The following is a 5,518-nucleotide window of genomic DNA, read 5'->3' as shown; positions in this document are numbered from 1 at the left end:
TGACCCAAGCCATGATATTTTCAATAACTTCATATGCATGTGAAGGTTGGAAGACCATAGAAGAATTGATGCATTTGAGTTATGGTGTTAAAAGAGGATATTGAGAGAACAAAAGAACAAATCAGTCTGTGTTGGAAAAAATACAGCCAGAGTGCTCCTTGGAAACCAGGATGTCCAGAGTTGGTCTCTTATACTTCGAGCATATTATCAGGAGGAACTAGTCCCTGGAGAAGGATATCATGTTTGGTAAAGTGGAGGATAGGAGAAGAAGAAGAATAGCCCCAATGAAATGGATTGGCACAGTGGCAGTAGCAATGGGCTCAAACATAGTAAAGTTTATGAGGTTGGCACAAGACTGGGCAGTGCTTCATTCTGTTATGCATAGGGTCAGAATGAGTTGGTATTGACTTGATGGCACCTAACAACAACAACAGCACAATCAGAATGCTCCTTGAAAGCCAGAATGAAGAGACTTTGTATCTCATGCTTCAGACATATTGCCAGGTGGGACCAGTCCCTGGAGAATGATATCATGCTATATAAAGTGGAAAGGCAGCGAAAAAGAGGAAGACCTCCAATGAGATGAATTGGCACATTGGTAGTAGTAATAGGCTGAAGCTTAATAATAATTGTGAGGATAGCACAGATTCAGGCAGTGTTCCCTTCTGTTGTGCCTAAGGTTTCTATGAATTGGAATTTACTTAATGACACCTAACAACAACAACTTGCAATATTGAAGGATTCTTTGTGCAAAAGATTGAAAGATGTAGATAGCATCAAAAGAAGATGGAAGGTATATATAAAAAAAGTGGTTGATGTTCAAACATTTCAAGATGTCAAGAACCAACATCACTGAAGGAAGCAGTCTAGGACACACTAAAGGTATTGACCAAAAACAAGGTTCTAGGAATTGATGGAGTACAAATTGAAATCTTTCAACAAACTGATGCAGCATGGAAGCACTCACTCTTCTACCCAAAATCTGGAGCACAGTTACCTGGCCAATTGATTAGAAGAGATCCATGTTTTTGCCCATTCCAAAGAGAGACAACCTAGTGGAATTCAGAAATCATAGTACAATATCAATATCATATGCAAGTAAAATTTTGCTTATGAAGACAGAGCAAGCAAAGACCAGTGGCAAGATATTGTACTAGGCAGTAAGGCTATACAGACTCTTTACAACAAGATAAGGAAAACCAAATGAAACAGGTGCAAATGATAGTCCTGGAACCCTGAGCTTCAGATAAAGGGATAGAGAAGTGGACTGAATGCTTCTTGTTGTTAGGTGCTATGGAGTCTAGTCTATCTCAGAGTCCATTGCTACTGCCTTGGAATCAATCCATCTCATTGGGTGTCCTACATCACCATGTCTGTTCCCACAGATGTAGTCAATTTGATTCCTGTGTATTTTATCTGATGAGGTCCACATGGACATTTTATAGTGTTGAAAAAAAGTATTTGAAATTAACATGTCATTGTTCTTGGGAAAATTCTATCATGCGATACCTACCGTCATGTGTGTCTCCAACTGATCTTTCCTCTTTTTTTCCAACTTTTGAATTTCAATCACCAGTAATAATCATACATCTTAATTGCATGTTTTATCAATTTCAGACTGAAGAAACTGGTAGAATTCTTCAATTTCTTCATTACTGGCTTTAGTGATTGGTGCACAAATTTGATTAATAGTGGTATTAGCTCACCTACCTTGTATGCAAATGGATATTATCTTATTACAGACAGCATTGTATTTCAAGATAGATCTTGAAATCTTGTTTTTGATAATGAATGTGACACAATTCCTCTCCAATGTTGCCATAGTAAACTATATGAATACCTGATTCACAATGGCCAATACCAGTCAATTTCAGCTCACTAATAAAGTATTGAAGAGCAGAGATGTCAGCTTGAGGACTAGGGTGCACTTGACCCAGGCCATTGTGTTTTCAATAGCCTCATATGGATGCGAAAGCTGGACAGTGAATAAAGAGGATCGTAGAAGAATTGATGCCTTTGAGTTGTGGTGTTGGAGGAGAATACTGAGGGTGCCATGGACTGCCAAAAGAACCAATAGATCTGTTTTGGAAGAAGTGCAGCCAGAGTGCTCCTTGGAGGCCAGGATGGCTAAGCTTCGTCTCTCCTACTTTGGACATGTAGTCCGGAGGAAACAATCGTTGGAGAAGGATGTCATGCTGGGTAGGGTGGAGGGTCAGAGAAAAAGAGGAAGACCTCCAACGAGATGGATCGGCCAGGTGGCATCATTGATGGACTCGGGGGTGGCAGCGGTGGTGAGGTTGGCCCAGGATCGAGCATTGTTTCGTTCTGCTGTGCATGGGGTCGCTATGAGTCGGTTCCGACTCGATGGCACCTGACAACAACAACAACAATGCCTAGGATATCTATCTATATGACTACCAGTTTATTTTTGACAGCTTCCAATTTTCTTACATTTGAGGTACCAATTATAAATGGATGTTTGTTCCCATTTTGAATTGTGATTCATCTGCAAATGAAGATTGTGAATGCTTCCTGTTTTGAATAGTGCCCCATCTGCAAATGAAAATTGTGAATGCTTCAGTCCATTTATATCATTAGGGTCAACTCACAAGTGATATTTTCCACCCTGAGGGACTCATCTTCTTGTACTATATCAGACAGTGTTCTGTTGCCATGTATTAGGTTTTCAGTAACTAACCCTTCAGAAGTGGTCCACTTCTTCTTCCTAGTGTATGTTAGTCTGGAAGCTCTACTGAAACCTGTCCACGATTGGTGACCTGTTGATATTTAAAATACTGGTGACACAGCTATCAGCATCACAGAAATATATAAGCCACCACAGTAGGACAAACTGATAGATGAGTGATGGTGTTCCAAATTTACAGAAGTATGGTTTACATACAATAAATGAATCTGTTTAAAATGAACATTTAGATGAGTTCTGACAAATGTGTATATCCACGTGACCAATATACAATCAAAATATAAAACATTTTCAATATCCCAAAATATCCCTTTGCTCTCTTTCCTAAGCAGTCTACTCCCTGCCTTCTGGTCCTAGGCAACCAGTAATTTTTCTACTATAGAAATGTGGAACAAGGGATATCATTGCTGATATTTGATGGCTCTTGGCTGAGAGCAGAGAATACCAGAAAGATGGTTACCTGTATTTTATTGGCTATGCAAAGGCTTTCTATTGTGTGGATCATGACGAGCTATGGACAACATTGTGAAGTATGAGTATTTCTGAACACTTAATTGTGTTCATGAGGAATCTGTACGTGGACCAAGAAGCAGTTGTTTGAATAGAACATAGGAATACTGAATGGTTTAAAACTAAGAAAGGTGTGAGACAGGGTTGTATTCTTTCACCATACTTATTCAACCTGTTTGCTGAGCAAATAATCTGAGAAGCTGGGTTCTATGAAGAAAAACGTGGCATCAGGATTGGAGGAAGACTCATTAACAACTTGTGATATGCAATGATATAACCTTGCTTGTTGAAAGTAAAGAGGACTTAAAATATTTACTGATGAAGATCAAAGAGCACAGCCTTCAGTATGTATTGCATCTCAATTTAAAGAAAACAAAAATCCTCACCACTGGAACAATAAACAACACTCTTATCAATAGAGAAATGATTGAAATTATCAAGGACTTCATTCTTCATGGATCAACCATCAACACTCATGGAAGCAGCAGTCAAGAAATCAAATGACATATTGCATTAGGCAAATCTTCTGCACAAGACCTTTTTAAAGTGTTGAAGAGCAAATATGTTAACTTGAGGACTAAGGTACACCTGACCCAAGCCATGGTATTTTCAATAACCTCACATGCATGCAAAAGCTGGACAGTGAATAAGGAAGACCCTAGAAGAATTTGAATTATTGTGTGGAAGAGAATATTGAAAGTACCATGAGCTGCCAAAAGAATAAACACATCTGTGTTGGAAGAAGTGCAGCCAGAGTGCTCCTTGGAGGCTAAGATAGCCAAACTTCATCTCTCACACTTTGGACATATTGTCAGGAGGGACTAGTCGCTGGAGAAGGATATCATGTTTGGTAAGGTGGAGGGTCACAGAAACAGAGGAAGATTCGCCAGAGAGATGGATTGGCAAAATGGTAGCATCAATGGGCTCAAGTGTGGCAACAATTGTGAGGATGGCTCAGCACTGGGCAATGTTCCATTCTGTTGTGCATAGGGTTGCTATGAGTCAGTACTGACCTGATGGCACTTAACAGCAACTACAACATTATTTAGATTTACTTTCTTCTAATATTGACTCTTTTTTATCTGAATTATTTCACTCACGTAATATTTTCTATAGTAATCCATGTAGTTCAATATATTAAAAATTCATTCCTTTTGCCTGGTGGGACCAAAGTGATGCGCAGAGCCAGGACTGGCTACTTAGGTGACAACCATGGTGTACAGTGGCCTTAAGGTGTCTCTCATTGTTATGATCATGTTCTGGGGCTTTGAGAACTTTTTAGTGCCCTGGTTCCATCCTAAAGGTCCTAACGAAGGAGTCATCATCACTATGTTGGTGACCTACTCAGTTTGCTGCTACTTTTTTTGTCTGGTTGCTATTCTGGCTCAACTCAACCTTCTCTTTGAACCACAATTGGAAAATGAAACCACCTGGTATCTTAAGTACCCTGGCCCTGAAGAAGGTGTACTCTACAGTGCCTGGTACTGAGGTCACAAAGAGAATTATTCTAGATGCAGAAATCACCTCCAAACTCAGAGCACCTTCCTTGATGCACCTGTTTGGGCATCAACTGCCTTAAACATTCACATCACATATGAATGCATTATTCTAAAAGACAGTATTTTTCCTGCTACATTTTTTACACTTTGATGGATTTTGTGCTTACTTAAGTTTACCTAAACTGTTATGACTGTGCAAAATGATTATACACGCTTCTGAAATGGAAGGTGCTATAATTCGGAGAATACATTACTCTCTCTTTGGAAGCTTGGAACATTTGAATACAGTCCCTGCCTGTTCATGACAAGAGAATCAGCAAAGCAATGTAAGGCTTGCCCAGAAATGGCTTCACAGCAGAAACAACTCAGTGGGGCAGACAACAGGAGACCACGTTCAGAGAGAAGATCTGTCCCAATGTGATAGAATTATACCAAACTATATTTTTAGGATGAATTTCTTATTTCTGCTGTCTTTTGGAACAAATTATTTTTCTGTACTCTAAAAAAAAAAAGTTAATTCCTTTTAATTGCTAAATTTATTCAGTTATATGAATATACCATAAATGTCTTTATCAGGTTACCTGCACATGGGCAGGGTGTTGTTTCAGTCTGGTACTACTTTAGAAAAAGCTACTATAAATATTCATGAATAAGTATTTAAGTTTTCTTTTCTCTTGGTTAAATTCCTAACAGTGGAATTGCTAGGTCATGTGATAAATCCAAGGTCCCTGGGTGAAACAAATGTTTAAGCACTCAAAACATTAAAAAGATTGGCAGTTCAAAACCATCCTAGAAGTGTCTAGGA

The 5,518-nt window shown here is 39.0% G+C and overlaps 1 pseudogene; it reads left to right on the top strand.

Moving 5' to 3' along the window:
• The first annotated feature begins 4,426 nt into the window (after positions 1 to 4,426).
• LOC102836265 lies at positions 4,427 to 4,702 on the top strand (annotated as a pseudogene).
• Positions 4,703 to 5,518: the final 816 nt, after the last annotated feature.

The sequence above is a fragment of the Chrysochloris asiatica genome, unplaced genomic scaffold, assembly GCF_000296735.1.
Source record: "Chrysochloris asiatica unplaced genomic scaffold, ChrAsi1.0 scaffold00227, whole genome shotgun sequence".
NCBI lineage: Eukaryota > Metazoa > Chordata > Mammalia > Afrosoricida > Chrysochloridae > Chrysochloris > Chrysochloris asiatica.
This window is presented reverse-complemented; position numbering and strand designations above follow the sequence as displayed.